Raw genomic sequence first — 18,303 nt, forward strand, 5'->3', positions numbered from 1 at the left:
TCGCTTTCAATTTAATGGCTCAGAGGTTCATGCATGCCAATATATGTTTAGAGATGGCGTCGATGCTCAAGAATGCACCCGGAGACGATAAGCGGCGATGTCTCTACATATCCCGCGCGCGCCCACGTGCACCCCGGCAGAATGTTCCCTCTGCTTCCCTGCTTCGTTTAACGTTTACGTCATTTACATCTTGCCGCGCACTTGATTACACACTTGAGAGCCGCTTATCATTGTAATATTCCATTTTCTCAAATGAACATGTTTTTTTTTAAGGCCCTTGACTGAAAAAATGTGCGGAAGTAAAGAGGGCAATCTCTCTAAAATCTCAGAGATTGGTAGTGGTGTAAAGGAATGCCTGCCATGCTGTTCTGGAGGGCACGGGGTGGTCTTTGTGCAAATTCAAATACAAGTGATCACCACCTCCTCATCTAATTCCTCACCGCATTCCCGTCCGTGGGGCGAGAGCTTATTATATCTGCAAAGTTTAACGAAGTTTCCAGTTGACCTTATCTTCACCCTTACTAAGGTCTCCTGCTCACTGCAATATCATTTTCATGGTATTGCTGGATAATTTTCACTACAATCGAACCCAGCCTAAATGGAAAAGTACATTATTTAAGGTGAGTTTTGCAGACATTTCCTGTTATCAGTGGCATGTCATATGCACAGTTTGTATCGCGAGATGATCTTTTGTTACAGATATTGCTGCAAAAGTAATGATTATCATGCAAATGAAAGTATACAAATATGTGATGGATGGAATGCTTGAATTAATATCAGCCTCTGGGAATTACTCAGGGCCCCATCCCAATCAATTGTTATTTTGCATACAATGTTACCTCAATTTGGTGCCAGCTATATGCAAATCAAACTTGACCCTGCTCCAATTGAAACAGTCCAGCCCAAACTGCCAAGCCAGGCCTTCCCTGAACCCGAAAAAAAGAAACTCAGGACTGGTTTTGCCCTACCTGTCGGCTCATCAGCCGGATACAGCTTAATTCCAGTGACACAGTGTGTACAGGACCCACATCTGGGCATATCTGTCCCACTTAGGGCAACAAACTAAATTATACAAAGAAGTACTGGATGGAAGCCTCGAATTAGTCTCAGCCTCTGGCATTTACTTGGGCCGCAATTCGATCCATCATTATTTTGCATACCATGTCACCTCAGTTTTGTCCCAGCTATATGTAAATCAGTCTTGACCCGGCTCCAAGCTGAACAGTCCAGCCCGATCTGCTAAGTTCCTCCCTGAACCGGAACACAAGCAACCCAGGACTGGTTTTACCCTAGTTATGGGCTCATCAGCCAGGTACAGCTTGGTTCCAGTGACACAGTATGCACGGGACCCACGCCTAAGCATATCTGTCCCACTTAGAGGGACACACTAAAGTCGACAAAAAAGACATGAATGAAGTGCTTGAACGAATGCGCCCATGATAAGAACTAAACTGGTCCTGAGTTGCTTGTGTTCCGGTTCAGGGAGGACCTGGCTTAGCAGGAGAGGTGGCCTCAAAGGTCTCTCCTGCCCTGGATTACCTAATGGAAATTACTATTATAAAATCATCATCCCTGTCCATAGGAAACGTAAAAGAAATAAAGAACAGTGCATAGTAACACGGCCAATTGAGTTGGGGCCTCTCATATCAATAACAAAAGCATCCAATTGATAGAAGCTGATACTGCTCCTAGATAGTGCACTCAGAGAGCATGAAAATTGGGCAAAATAAGTGTAGTAAACTCAGCAAACTGACTCTTGCCTTATATAGTAAAGTATAATTATATTGTAATATACATTTATTTGGCAATCCGATGCCTTGTCCAACAGACAGAAATAAAGAGTGCAGGGCAAGCACAGCTGATATGACATACCAATTGGGGCACATAAGGCAAGAAAGACTATTTTCAGCAGAGAAGTGGAGCTGTGTTAGGAACATAAGCAGTAACTAAGAAGCTAAAACAGCTTTGCAGCTGCTCTACAGAAAATCCCAGTCACACATTCTAAAACTCACAATAATAGTCAAACAATGGTACAAGTCAAATGGGATTAATTGATATGTTTAACATGTGGTTGCATAAATTCTTCTTCTCTCTACTTAGCCACATTTTGATATTACAAGTCTTTCTTTGCTCAATTTTGTTTTCATTTTGTAAGTGCAGAAGCCAATCACGATAAGGTTGGCAACTAGGTAACCACCAATGAGACATAAAAGTTATAATGTACGTATGCCAAGATATAATGGCAGGTAGTACAGACAGCATGCATCATTACATCCAATGACTGCAACGAAGAGGAGGGAGGGTTTTCCTTATGCTCAGCGTTAGCATATACATTTCAAATGTGCAATACAGCTAACTTAAACTTTAAATATTAATATACCATTAATGTGTTCCTTACTATCTGTGCATAAAATCAACATTTGTTTCCTCTCTGGACTGCATTCTTGCAATACTTCCCTTAGGGGGTCCTGTTCTAAAGATCTGGAAAAATGGGTGTAGAAGAATACCATTTTTACAATTTTCCCAATTTTAAACTCTGATCATGAAATCTCTTTATCAAACGAGGAAATCGACATTTGACCATGAGCGCCACAAAATCATCCAAAACCTATGGCTTAAACATGGCTGCAGGTTTCTGAATTGTCCTGATCTAAACATTCTTCTGTTTAAATTTTCTGGTTGACAAAAATCTCATATGGTGGCCTTCTGAGCCTATGATATCCAAATCAGAAAGAAACTCCAGGCTGGTCTTGGGCAATTTTTTTATTTTCATTACTTCTTCTTCATTAGAAAATATAATCCTTCAGTGAGCGAAGCCCAAACTTGTTTTTAACGCTTGAATAATTGATACTTGGTTACAGGGAGGTGCTATATAAAATTCCTTTTATTAACCTTTTAATTATTTTTCATGTTTTTTGCTTTTTTATTAGCTTGTTAATTAAACTTTTTCTTATTTTTTCAACGTTTTAATTTATTGTGGTTGTCACAGATTTTAAGGAGACATTGCTATAATTACATTTAATTGGTGTCCATTTCACTGTTTTTCTATATTTTGTTTTTCAAGTAATTTTTTAATGTATTTATTAATTTGGGGGAGTGTTTCCAACTATGATTGGTGCACCTTGATTCTCAATGTTAATTTTGTAGGTTTCATTGTATTTATTACGTTTTTTTTTACAATGCTCATACATTCGCCTGAAAACAGACTGGCAAGCAAAGTATTGAGAAATACAATCTTCCCACTTCAACTACCCCCTCCACCCACTTTACTCCTCTCACCTCACACACAAGTCAATTTTCAATGCAGACATAGAGTACTAGCTCTGCAACAACAACACAACAGGAACTTAATCATCTTCCTTCATGTATTCTTTCGGGGCTGAACCCTAGAGTCCTGGGGGCAATTGTGTAATTTTTATTTAGAGTACTCGGAACACTGTGAGATACCTGGCAGATGCAAGTTCCCTTTATTCTGCAGCCAGGTAAATGAAAAGTGAAACCAATCTCTGTAAAATGTCCAGCGTTTACTTGGTGACTAGGTGATCTTTTCACTTGTTAAGTTATTCTAAATATGGGTTATCCATTCTCTTCAAGATGCACCTCTAGTTTTGGACCATAGTCTGGAAATGCTAGGCTGCTCATTATAGGAGGCAGGTATAAGCAATTCTAGGTTGCTTCCCCTCCAACACAAATTTCCAGTGACCATTCAAACCTGTTAAACACCAAGTGGTTGGAGTGTCAAAGGCATAGTCTGAAACAAATTTAGACAGGAACCTTGATCCTTGGCAGGATAACAATTTTAAATACTTTGTCAGTCTATTATGAGACCATTCCCATGTGCCATTTCTGCAGATCTCTGAAAATGTCCATCATAAGTGGGGAATAATTTAGAGCTATGGCTTGTAAGCTCAATGAAACATCCTGCATCTTTAGGTAGGCAAGTGCCTTAGTCAACTATTTCAATAAGAAAGTCATATGAATCTGAGGGTATATCCAGTTGTCACAAGCTTGGTAATGTGACGTCAGGATGTTGAGGCCAATCCTCCACCTCCCCCTAGAGACTGACTCTCACCTTCCAATTTTACGTCAAGAAGTGTAATGAAGGCTAAAACCTGGGGGAAGAGGGGATGAGGAGGGGGAGGAAGCGAGAGAGAGAAGAGATACAATCCTGCAGGTTGGTATTTGAAAGATACAGACTGGGTTCCTTAGGCATAGTATTACGAGTAAAACATACCAGGAGGTAAGTATGGAAGACAAGCTAACAAAAAGGGTAAGAAGGCAGATAAAGAATCACACTAGGTGAGGGATAAGGAGGACAGCGGGGAACAGAACATGGAAAACAAAGTTGAAGGGATGAGTCCTGGGCTAATGCAAATAGCAAGCAGTCATAATAATCACAATTCCCAGATAAGTGAGCTCTCCTCCCACTATTGACTGAAGTGTGTCTGAGTGTTCTGGTCTGCTAGTGGCTGTGGCTGTGCTCTGAATCTGAAAAATGTTGTCTTAGGTATCAATTGTCATGTGTGACATGTCTTCCATGTTTCAGAGAAGAGGGTATGCAGTTCCTATGGGGGTAAGGGGACAAGGAGCGAGAGATACACACTAATTCCCGTGGAGACAGAACTGTCCCACAGAAAAGGGAGGGAGGGGGATTCCTCCCTTCGGAACTTGGGCCCTCACATACCCAGCCAGCTAGGTGTCATGCTTCATCATTGGGTCTGCTCCTCGTCGGGTCGGCACTGCAATACCCAACGGGCACCCAATGAGGGGCTCTTTAGTGAAGATCTTTTCTTCCTGCCATTTGGTGCAGTGAGGGTGAAGGGCCTAGAAAGTGTAGATGTGGGTAGTGGTGAGAGGAAGTGAATAAAACAGGTCAGTTAGTCCTAAAAATACCTTTATTCTGGTAGACTGACTGCCTGATTGAAACTGTGGAGGGGCGGCAAGAATGATGTTGACCTCTTGAGAGTAGAGCGCAGTTACTGAGACACATTGTTCTTAGATAGCCACCACTCAACACACCAATTCGAATATTGTGTGCCCGTTACTCACTGTGAGTGACCAAAAATATATGCATCTTATAATATAGAAAAAAGTAATGTATTTAAAATCTTTTTTTTGCCAGGGAAGGAATTCTGAAGTGCATCTTTATGGACAACTGGGTGCAACAGGATTCCAGTAAAATGGAGGAATTCATAACAAAACAGGGATAAAATATTAAAAATGTTCACTGTATCATCTTGAATCAAATGTTATTGTGGAAAGGTTTAACAGGGTGTTCAACCACAGTAAAATTGGGTGATCTAGTTAGAGTTAAAAAACCTCATATTGGTGGCAGGTTTAGATTTTCTAATCCCCTGAACGTGGTCAAATTGTTTCAGAATGCAGTCAAATTTAAGAAAAATCGAATATTGAATTTTAGTAGGATTATGGCATTTCAGCGTTGTTCACAAAATGAAGAGAATTGTTGGAAAGGTATGATTGAAAGTGTACCAGAGGAAAATCTTAATGAAGATAAAAGGTGTAGGCGAAGTGGAAGGACAAAATGAAAACCTAGTTTCATGGGAGATTATGTGTAATACACAGTAATTGATTTGTAGTATTTATATTTAGTACATTTGGTGGCTATTGTATTCTCATTTATTCTTGTTGGTACTATATTTGTTGTTTATTGTATTCTCATTTAATTTTGCTGGTGATGGGGAGATATGTGGGATAGCTTTTAGTGTTTTAGAATATGATCGGATTCTGTGTTGACATTGAGAGCTGACTTGAGGGATTTAGAATGTGCATGGTGGAAATGTAAATTTTCCCCACTGTGAACCTACCCTTATATTACATTCTTCCAATAAAATACCTATTCAGTTTAATGGGTTGCCTTCCATAAGCTAGGAGCAGAATATCAGACTCACATACGTTTACTTTGCTTAGCAGTTTCTCTAACTAGAACTTCCTTGGAATCAGAGAGATCTTGGCACCCGAGTCAAGCAAAATTCTTACAGCAGAACCATTACTCTGCACCCAATCAATGGGACTATTCTTGTTCTGATGTCCTACATCTCCACATAATAATTAATCTTACTAACAATCAGCTTCCACATCCATTTTCTTCACTGTCTTCAACTTTTCTTGAGACCTACAATGTTTTCTTACTAAAAATGTCCCATCTTCCCACAAACCCTGCACTTGACAGCCCAGGCAGGACAGGTTTTGTAGTTTGCTAAGGGCACTTAGGCGTCACAACAAAAACAATTCCCCTTTATTTTTTCTTCTGATTATCAACATTTTTTTCCTTGCTTTACTTCTTTGCACCAGGGAAAATTGGTTAATTTTCACACTCACTCCAATGGTGACCGTGCGAACGCGCAGCGTTGACGCGCAGCGGGCGCCCCGATTGTGCGCCGAAGGCGCGCCAAAGGTAAGCCCGTCTGCGCCCGTCCGCGACCGGATCGCGACCAGCGCCAGGAACCCTGGCCCCCACCGACGGAAGCCGACCCGACGAACCTACAACGCCGCCGACCTCACCGCACTCAACAACGGCCGCATCCCAGGATGCCATCGAGCCGCCCCGAAGCACACCCACGGACCCTTCAGCTGCCACGCCTGCAAGTTCACCTGCACCCGGACTCACCCTGCACCAGCACTCGCCAAGCCGACCATCAGCAACAACCACCTGAAGTGCATCCTGCTCAACACCCGCTCCGTCCACAGACACGCCGTAGAACTCTGGAACCTCCTCGACACCACCGCCCCTGACGTTGCCTTCCTCACCGAGACCTGGATGAACGCCTCCTCAGCCCCAGACATCGCCATCGCCATCCCGGAGGGCTACAAGATCATCCGGAGGGACCGCACCGCCAACCTGACGGGAGGAGGCATCGCCATCATCCACAGAGACACCATCCGCATCACGACCAACACCGACGACACCCTAACCACCGCTGAACACCTGCACTTCCAGATCCACACCAACCCGAAGACCACCCTCAGAGGCACCCTGATCTACCGACCCCCGGGTCCACGCACACGATTCAGCGAGGACATCGCCGACTTCGTCAGCCCGCATGCACTCCCCTCCGCCGACTACATCCTCCTGGGGGACCTCAACTTCCACCTGGAGAACAACAGCGACCGTAACACCATCAGCCTGCTCGACAACCTCGCCAACCTCGGACTCAAGCAACTGGTGACCACCCCCACCCACCTCGCCGGACACACACTCGACGCCGTCTTCTCATCCAGCAAAGACGTCACCTTCAGCCACGCCACTGGACTCCACTGGACGGACCACAGCTGCGTCCACTTCAGCTTCAAAAGAACGACGGTCCACCACCACCAGCAACAGGTTGCCCGAAGAAGCTGGAACAAGATCACAGCCGACCAGCTCTCCGCCTCCCTGAGCCAGCACCCCCCCGCCAGCTCAGCGAACCCCAGCCAGGCCGCCGACAACCTCACAAAGTGGATCAACAACGGCGCGGACGAACTCGCCCCTCTGAGAACCCCGCCCAGCAGACCCTGCAGCAGAAAAACACCATGGTTCACCGACGAACTCAAGAGCTCCAAGAAGAACTGTCGAGCCCTTGAGAAAGTCTGGAGAAGGGAACCAACTACGGACAACATGACCACCCTCAAGCTCGCCACCCGGAAACACCACCAACTGATCCGCGCCACCAAGAAAAATACATACAAGGACCGGCTGGACAACAACGCACACAACAGCAAGGAACTCTTCAACATCGTCAAAGAGCTCTCCAACCCCAACGCCGGAAACAATGACATCACCCCGTCGCAAGACCTCTGCAACTCCCTCGCCTCCTACTTCCACAACAAGATCGCGGACATACACAACAGCTTCAGCAACCAACCAACGCAAGCCACAACCACAACAACGCCACCCACCACCACCCTCCGCACCTGGACTCCGATCAGCACCGAAGACACCATCCGCACAATGAACTCCATCCACTCCGGATCTCCGACTGACCCCTGCCCTCACCACGTCTTCAACAAGGCCGACGCTGTCATCGCACCCCACCTGCGGGACATCATCAACACCTCCTTCGACACCGCCACCTTCCCCGAGAGCTGGAAGCACGCCGAACTCAGCGCTCTCCTCAAGAAACCCACAGCAGATCCCACCGACCTCAAGAACTACCGTCCCATCTCGCTCCTCCCGTTCCCGGCCAAAGTCATCGAGAAGACCGTCAACAAACAGCTGGCCGCCTTCCTCGAGACGAATGGATCCCTCGACCCCTCACAGTCTGGCTTCCGAGCGAACCACAGCACCGAGACCGCCCTCATCGCTGCCACCGATGACATACGAACTCTGATGGACAACGGAGAAACAGCGGCCCTCATCCTCCTGGACCTCTCCGCGGCTTTCGACACCGTCTGCCACCGCACCCTAGTACAGCGCCTCGGCAACATCGGAATCCAGGACAAGGCACTGGAATGGATCACCTCCTTCCTCGACGGAAGAACACAGAGAGTCCGCCTACCACCGTACAAGTCAGAGGCCACCAAAGTCATCTGCGGCGTCCCTCAAGGATCCTCACTGAGCCCCACCCTCTTCAACGTCTACATGAGCCCCCTCGCGGCCTTCGCACGCCATCACAACCTCAGCATAATCTCCTACGCCGACGACACCCAGCTGATCCTCTCCCTGACCAACGACCCCGCCACCGCCAGATCCAACCTACACGAAGGGTTGAGAGAGGTAGCCGAATGGATGACGACCAGCCGCCTGAAATTGAACTCGGACAAGACGGAGGTCCTCATCCTGGGCTCCTCGCCCTCCACCTGGGACGACTCCTGGTGGTCCCCCGCCCTGGGCACCGCACCCAAACCGACGGACCACGCACGCAACCTAGGCTTCATCCTGGACTCCTCCCTCTCCATGACCAGACAAGTAAACGCCGTCTCCTCGTCCTGCTTCAACATCCTGCGCATGCTACGTAAGATCTTCCGGTGGATCCCCACCGAGACGAGGAAGACGGTCACCCAGGCCCTCGTCACCAGCCGACTGGACTACGGCAACGCCCTCTACGCCGGAACCACCGCCAAGCTCCAGAAAAGACTCCAGCGGATCCAGAACGCCTCGGCCAGACTCATCCTCGACATCCCCCGACGCAGCCACATCTCCGGACACCTGAGAGACCTGCATTGGCTCCCGGTCAACAAGAGAATCACCTTCCGTCTCCTCACCCACGCGCACAAAGCCCTACACGACCAAGGCCCGAGCTACCTCAACAACCGGATCAACTTCTACACTCCCAAGCGCCTCCTCAGATCAACCAGCCACGCCCTCGCCGCCGTCCCCCGCATCCGAAGAGCGACAACAGGAGGAAGGTCCTTCTCCTACCTGGCCGCCAAGACCTGGAACTCACTCCCAACCGACCTGCGCCTGACCCAAGACCACCTCTCCTTCAGGAAGAAGCTCAAGACCTGGCTGTTCGAGCAGTAACGGCACCCCCCCCCCACCCCAGCGCCTTGAGACCCTACGGGTGAGTAGTGCGCTCTATAAATGACCTGATTGATTGATTGATTGAAGGTGCTCTACTTTTCTTTAGTCACACTCTGTATTCTTTCTGAAGATTCTCCTTTCTTATCATAATCCTTTTTTTATAACGTGCGCACACACTAACGAATGCTCAATTGTTTTCCAAATCAAATTAACCTCATTTAATTTAGAGTCATCCTTCTGCCATAATTTGTCCCTGACCTCTTTTTGATGTTCCACCTTAGCATGAGCTGATCATGGATGCATTCAGCAATTAAACCTTCAAATTTACATGAAGCACCCACCCATGAAGCTCCTACCAAAATGGTACTGCTCTAGTATTGTGCTCACTGTGGGTAGATAATGATTGTCCAATTTCTTAACACGCACTTCAAATGCATTTAAACCTTCAGTCCCTCCTGGCCAAGACAATGTAATATAAAAGCTGTTTTTCTTTTTTAATGTGGTCCCATATACTCTAGCATAATGTAGAAATACCCTTTTCCACTTTGCCCATTTGATTGTTGGCTCACCTGAGAAAGACAAGAAAAGCGGCAGAGGGGTAACATTCTGTATCATAACTTGCCTAACTTCATTCTGGTAGAAACCTCTTGTGCAACCCTAAATATGCAGTTTACATATTGACCATCTTTAAATAAACTGTTTATTTTTAACTGATTATCTGTCTTCAGAGTCAGTGCTAAAATAGAGGCCAGGAAAATAATAGATTAAATAATAACCAACTCTTCAAAGTCACTGCTCAAAAGAGGACAATAAAACAACAAATCAAAATAATAACCAAACTTGTAACACCGGTATGTAATACAATACTTGAGATTTTCCCTTGAAAGATTTTGCCACCTCAAACCCAACAGGAACTGACATACATCTATCCGATGTTCAATACAACACCTGAGTACCTGTTGATATTGAGGGATCGGACAAAAACTAACAAAAAATAAAATTTTGAAATGTGTTCCCAGCTGCTTGTCAGCCGATCATGGCTGAGGAAATCCAGCTGCTCATGCGTGTACTTGTGTGTATCCAGCAGTTCACACAAAGCAACTAGGAACATCACAAAATGAGTCCTTGAAGATGCACTGACATGCTGAGAAAGACGTGAAGATGAGCAGAAATCTTCGACATAGCCGACAGGTTGAAGTCCTCCGTGTTGACATTCTGGCACGCTGAGAGAGAAAGCTCTCCGATGCAGCAAGGCCATGTGACAGCGCTTGTTCAAGAGCACATGCTGTGTGACCCTGTGACAGCGCTCGCTCAAGAACACCCGCTATATGAATGACAGGTTGACACATGCAAGCACTTGTTAAATGCCGGGCAGCTCGTGCAATGAGTAACGGGCACACAAGTTATGTGCCACAAATTTGAAACAAATCACCTCACCCGTTGCAAACACTACATCTTAGCTCACCCCAGATGGGGGGATTCACAGCTAGGATTAAGAGCCTCAGCAAACTGGGTTCTGCTGTATTGAAGTAGATGTCTGTCCCCATTCGGATTCCAAAATCTCGGTTTCTAAGTCAACAAACCTCTGCTTTATAGTTTCAAAACACACTAAAAGGTTTCGAGAGGCCCTACATCTATGCCAAGAAAACTTACTGGAATTGGAAACCTCCAATGCAAACATTCCAGGGCTAAGAAGTTCTCATGTTCCTCCTGCATTTTCACAAGTGCTAGCCTTTATCTTAACGAAGCTTACGAAAGTCTCCGGGAGTACATTCAACAATCTCCTCACCAAAAACAAAGCAACTTTGAACGTGAATAACCCAAACAACTTGATGTAATCTGGGGGCATGTCTGTGTGCGCCAAAAGCTCAAACAAGACAGAGTCAGAATTCAAGATGACATGAGGGCATGTCCAAGCCAATAGTAAGAAATTCATAATACACAATGCACATTTGTACGCCACTGCCTATAGCATCACATACTTCATACTTCATCTGCCAATGTACAACACAATGCACATTTGTCCACCACTGCTTATAACACTGAACTCCGAGACCAAAAACATTTCGCATCTCTCTCTCTCTCTCTCTCTCTCTCTCTCTCTCTCTCTCTCTCTCTCTCTCTCTCTCTCTCTCTCTCTCTCTCTCATGCTTTCAAATGCACATCCCACATGTTCTGTTCCTGGCAAGGCTGTTCTACTCTGTGACAGCTCCCACTTTAAAACTGCAAGATGAAATCTTCAAGGAAAAAAAGGGCATATGCAAGACCTACATTCAAGCTAGGATAAAGTAAAACACCAAAAGTCAATAAAAATCATGGTAGTCAAAGGTCATCATGTGGTTTCAAAACATGTGAGTGCCTCTAGCACTAAAGATAGTAGTCTTTCCACAGCTGATGAATTTTCTGAAGAAGACAAAGTCACCTTTTGCCTCCTTCAGACGGTTCAGTACCTCTAATAATTTAGTTGGGGCATTAAGACTTTTAATATTAAAACAAAAGAACTTCAGCAGGTCAACATATTGAAAGAAAAAATCTCCTGCCTTGCATCACCAACCAAACCCTAACAATTAACTTATTCAATCCTTTGATGAGTAACAGACCCTCTGAGGTGATGGCTAGCCTTTTCCCACCTACCGCTCCCTTAGAAAAAGCTGATCAATCTTCATGAGACCAAAAGAGAAGGTTTAAAATCAAATTGTGCCTTGCCTGCATCAATATTAATTTACCCCACTCTAGAAAAACATTCATCTTTTCATCAGAGTTTTATTTTTAAGTCTGTCAACATTTAGGCTTCTTGAGTGTCCAAAGCCAGTGCCCATGTAATCTTATTACTATGCATCAGCCCCACTGACTTCTTTCATGTAATGAAAGACAGTTTTGGCCTTTTCAGAGTGGTGGTGGACAATTGTTTACTACTTCATGAGCGTTGGATCCTGTGCAAACTATATCTCTGCTGCTTCAACTTCACTTTACTTCAATTTGAATGCATCTGCCTTTCCCCATCATTGGTCATTCCCTCACTTAGGACATGGACCACATGTTTATTTACATTGGCAACTAAAATGGAAATGGAAAGGCTGAAAGGGCATATTATTTTTACATAGAAATGTATTGAAAAGTTTAAATATCCTCTTCTCTTCAAAGTTGTTCTCGCAGGTCCTTGAATAATTAGACAGTGTGGCCATCAAAGCTGATAAAGTGCTTAGCTTGTGCAATAGCCATGATTTCATTGTTCTCATTGTAACCATTTAGTCCTTTCAAGTCATCAGGTATGCTATTCCTCTTCAGTCAAAGCTGATAAAGTGCTTATCTCATGCTATATGAAACTAAGGAGTTAGGTCCTACAGGGAGTGGGCTGGACCCTTTTTAAACAGAAAAAAATACACGAGATGCCCACAACCCACTTGTTTTTGCAATGTTTGTTTTCAGAACAAGACCAAAAGAATTAATTTTAGTTTGTCCGGGTACCTTTATTTATACCCCTATGATTTTTCAATTCTTTTTATAGACTTTTTTAATCAAATTTTGTGAATGAAAAAGACACATATATACATTCAATACTATTTACAACACATATACATAATACATGACATAACTATTAATAGGAAAATAAATATAACATTAACATCTTACAAACACAATATCTCAATGTGTTTGTACTCAAATAAATTGGTATACAACAATCAATATTCAAAAGAATAGCTTTCAGACAAAGTAAAAAAAGGAGACTAATTCACCAAAAGGTGACCGAATTTATATCCAGCCAACGCTGGTTTACTCAATAAATGAGAATTTTCGCTCCTTAGATTTTGCCGACGCGTTTCGCATCCAAGTAAAAAAGTTCTTGGGTTCTCATCAGAGCTCTGTCATTCATCTGCAATAGGTGCAAACAACAATAAAGTTCTGTTTATTGATAGATTTCAACCTCTCTTATCACCAGACAAACTTCCCACACTGAGAAATTCCACATACCTACCTGCGTGATTCGGGATAACTGGGTAATCTTTACAATCGAATCTGTACAATGGCTGCTTGGTTGTGAATATTGTTCCTATAGACAAGGAGTTTATTATTCTAAGCTGGCTGAGCATTATTTTTAACTTTATTAAACTGAACAAGGTGTCCTCTCGGACTGGCAGGAATGATCGTACCTTATTTCTACGGTGAGCATATCGATGTGTTCAAGGCAGATTGTATCTTTCCTCGCGTGCTCTATCTTAATTCCTTTACATTTTTCCCGCATCTCATGTCTAGGGCTGGCGGTTAAAGAAAAAGGGAGGATTTTAGTTTACGTCGGAGGACATGCCTATTTCGTGCACCCCGTGTAAGCGGCAAGTACCTGTAAATCTCGGCGAGTTCACTGGTTGCGCTGTGACTGATTATCTCCGGGACCCACTCAGACCTCCGGTCACGTTTTTAAGCGAATCCTGAGGCATAAACACACTCGCATTAGGGATTTCGGCGAGCATAATTTTAAAATCATTACAGGGGGAAGGGAAAACATTACCTGCTCTCTTCCACCAACAGCCGTACCTATCCCGGTTGTATCCACAGTGGCGGCCATCTTCGAATATTCCATTTTATATGTCAATGTGGCCAAGGGAATCCTGGTACTTGTGGTTCCTCTGCTAAGCCTGATTGCCATTGGGTGCTCGCCTCCATCTCTCAATACTCATAAGAGTCAGTGGTAGCCCTCTATGTGTATGCATCGTCAATATGTTCAGTCCAAGTCAGTTCCATATTATGCTCATAATGCCTAACAGGAGCAATTTTTCTATTAAAAAATACAAGTTCATAGTAAACGAGAGTACTCACACCATTTTTATATCCTAGAAATTTCTGACAGTAATACCTTATCGACATCTGCGTCCGGCAGACGTCGATAAGGTATTACTGCAGAAAGAGGCGTACTTGATTCTAAAATTCAACAGTACTCAAACTGGCCTTAATAATTTGTCAGAGATTTCTAGGATATAAAAATGGTGTGAGTACTCTCGTTTACTATGAACTTGTATTTTTTTATCAAAAAATTGTTCCCCCACTGGGACAAATTCAACCATCTACCACATTTCAGTTAAAACATATTGTTTTTTTACAATTCAGATTAGTTGCATCTTTAATTGTATTTGAAATATAAATATGAAAGTATTTAATACCAGGTGGAGTCCACAATATATCAGTAGTGCTCAGCATATCTGCAGTGTTGTAATAATTAAGAGGAAAAAAACAGTTTTGTTAATATTTAATGTATATTCTGATACTGATGCATATTAATAATAATTATTATAACAAGAATGGTTTGTATAGGGTGAGAAATATATAACAAAATGTCATCTGCATAACCTGACAATGTAAAGACCATATACTGAATAGTGATGCCTTTGTTATCTTCTGAATTACTGATAAGACATAACAAATGCTCAATCATTAGTAAAGACAGTAAAGTAGATGAGGAGTGACCTTGTTTCATACCTCTGTGTAGTGAAAAAGGAGGTGGGGTAATGCCATTTACATATATGGATGCAGACGTGTATGAAAATAATGTTTTATTCGTTAAAATAAAGTTAGAATCAAAATGAAATGATTCCAAAGCATTAACAGTATATAAAGCTGACAAACCAATCAGATGTTTAATTTTATTTAGAAAACTCAAAAAGTAGTTGGTATTGCAAGACGATAATCTGCTTTTTATGAATCCTGTCTGATCTGGATGAATAATAGACCCCATAAAAGGAGATAGTCTGGTGCCAACATCTTTACATAAATCTTACAGGTTCAGTAAATTAGCAAAAATGGGTGATAGATACCAATTACTGTGTGATCTTTATCATATTTGGAAAGACAGTCATTGTTGCCTTTTTAAAGGAACCTTCAACTGAAGGATTATGAGCGAATTTGTTAAACAGTGAGAGGATGACCGGCCGTGTCGAGGCCATCGGTATCAAACACAAGGCCAAGGACCTCATAGCTTCCTTCCTGGCCGACCGCAAACAGGCAGTGAAGATGGGTCCATTCACCTCACCAACATTCAAACTCCCTTGCGGTGTCCCTCAGGGCTCCTCGCTAAGTCCGACCCTTTTTAACATTTATGTGTCGGACTTGGCGAGGGTAATAAAAGCGCATAACATCAACCTGACTACATACGCCGACGATACCCAGCTGGTATTATCTATTCACAAAAACAGATCGACGATAGCGGCCAACTTTAAGGACGGTATGCGAGCCATTAGCAGTTGGATGGCCTCCAACTGCTTAAAACTGAACTCTGCTAAGACCGAGGTAATGCTGTTCGGCAAGGTCCAGCCTGCCTGGTCCCCACTGTGGTGGCCGGAAGAGATGGGCACTCCACCTGAACCGGTTGGCAAAGTGAGGAACATGGGAGTTACATTCGATGATAAACTCCTTTTTCATCACCATGTGAATTCTGTTGTTTCATCGTCATTTAACATCCTGCGAAAAATTAAGAAGCTTTTGCCATACCTCCCCACCACAACAGGCAAAACTCTTATTTCAACTTTGGTGTTTTCTCGCACCGATTACTGTAACGCCCTTTTCCTTAATGCGCAGGAAAAAGTCATTTCCAAATTACAAATGATCCAGAATGCTTCTGCTAGAGTTCTACTTGGCATTCCAAAATTTGCCTCTGTTACAAAACATTTGGCCCAACTACACTGGCTCCCGGTCAGAAGCCGTACCAAGTTTAAGTCCTTGTGTATTGTGTACGAGGCAATACACAATATGGGACCCAAATTTCTTAGAAACTCCTTAAAGCCCCTCCCATCTCGTAGAATGCTTCGTTCCAACACGACCCACATGCTTCAAACCCCCAGAACAAGGAAAGTAAACTGGGGAGACAGACGCTTCAGTGTTGCAGCAGCAAGATTATGGAACTCCCTTCCTCTCATCATAAAATCTAGCCCCACATTGCTCACTTTCAGAAAGCAACTTAAGACATGGTTGTTTTCTCAATGAGCCCTCAGTCTTTTAGACTCAGAACTTACTTGTCCTTAAGATACTGGTATTATACATAGCTCTTAGCGCCGAGACACCCACGGGTAATTGTAGCGCTTTAAAAGTCACATAAATAAATAAAAAGATAAATGACCGGAGATAACTGTGTATTAAAAGATTTGTAAAATTCTGCAGGAATATCATCTGGACCTAGAGTTTTCTTACTGTTCAAGGACTGAATTGCTGCAGTCCTATTAGGGACTTCCAAGTTATCTCTTTATCTCTTTCAGCCTGAGACAGAGATGGTAATCTACAATTAAGTAAACAGTTATTAATGGTAACATGTTGAATATCGCGTTGTTTACTTTGAAAGCAGGGTTCCACACAGATTCTCTCTCAGCCCCACTCTTATATATATATATATATATATAAATAAATATATATATATATATATATATATATATATATATATATATATATATATATATATATATATATATATATATATATATATATATATATATATACTAGCAGCCCGTCCCGACGTTGTCCGGGTAATAAAAGTAATGTGTTCAAAGTTTGTAATCTTATAATAGAAATCATTCAACAGACTAAAGGTTTGATGAACTTTAACAGTATGCGTGCAGTATACAAAGAAAGTAGTGTCCTGTGTCAGAGTAATGTTTGTAGAATGTTCCGCCGAGTGAAATCAGCGCTGTCGAAATCGGCATCCCTTTTTTGATGCGAGCCCCCTCCTTGAACGTGCTTGTTTCACAAATGAGTAAATGTATGTTTTATTTATATCCGCAAGTACTGGTTTTGGTAGTGTGAGAACGGCTTTGTCCACAAGTGCGAAAATATGTCCTCGGTATGTGAAGTCATTTGTGTGACTGTTGCGAGTAATGTTTCTCCGGCGAGTGAATTCGTTGCTTCCCAAGGCCGCGCCTCTTTTTTTTCAGCCAGCCCCCTCTGACAACGTGCGTCTTTGTTAGACAAATGATGAAAGGTTTGTGAGACTTACCGCCGCAAGCAGTGTGGCAGTTGTGAGTAACGTGGCGTCATTGGGCATTTGGGATAATCCGCGCCCCTTTCTTGAAGGCTGCTCCTTGTGACACCGAACGCCTAGTGAAGTGTGCGTCAATGTATTTTCTTCTTAGCCGCGCCCCTTTCTTTCGTTAATGTCCTGGCGAGTGAATTCTATGTTTCAGAAGGCCGTGCTTCTTTTTCCTCGGCGACGGCAAGCCCCTTCTGACAACGTGCGTGTCTGACAAATGATGAAAGGTTTGTTACACGTTTCGCCTCAAGTAGCGTTCCAGTTATAGGTAATGTAGCGTGATTGTGCGGTGCGCTTGTGAAATCCACGCCCGTTTGTTGAAGCCTGCCCTCTCTGCCAACGAACGCCTAGTGAAGTGTGCATCGATGTATTTGTTTAAAAGATGCTCCCCTTTGTTTATGGCAGCAGCGGCCCCTCTGACAACGTTTACGCGGCCAAAAGTGTAAATGTAGCGCTGAATGAGTCTGTGGCTATGTATTCTTGTTTGTATTGGTGGCTATGTTTTCTTGTTTGTATTTGTGGGCCATGCCTCTCTGAGAATGTTGACGCCCACATGTTTACTTTCACACACCCACGCTACTTTGACCTGCCCATCACTGAGAGTAGAACAACACCCACAAGGGACTACTTTACCCCTAAGGTTGTTTGACCTTCGTAATGTATATGGTGGCCAGATGTTTAGCCTATGTTCATCTGCTGCAACTCCTCTTTACAATGCTGTATTGGGTGTTGTGATTGGTGCTGTACTTCTTGAATTTACCCGCCTCAAAGGTTTCAGCTCTCTCTTTATAATAGTAGTATAGATATATACTAGCAGCCCGCCCCGACATTGTCCGGG

At 43.6% G+C, this 18,303-nt stretch overlaps 1 long non-coding RNA gene across 1 annotated transcript in view; it reads left to right on the forward strand.

Annotated features, from left to right (window-relative positions):
• Positions 1-264: 264 nt before the first annotated feature.
• LOC144782633 (uncharacterized) overlaps positions 265-18,303 on the forward strand; it is a 51,979-nt gene continuing 33,940 nt past the window's right edge. Inside the window, exon 1 of the long non-coding RNA XR_013601182.1 lies at positions 265-620. This is a non-coding gene — a long non-coding RNA (uncharacterized LOC144782633). The remainder of the gene's footprint in view (positions 621-18,303) is intronic.

Source organism: Lissotriton helveticus, chromosome 9 (genome assembly GCF_964261635.1).
Source record: "Lissotriton helveticus chromosome 9, aLisHel1.1, whole genome shotgun sequence".
NCBI lineage: Eukaryota > Metazoa > Chordata > Amphibia > Caudata > Salamandridae > Lissotriton > Lissotriton helveticus.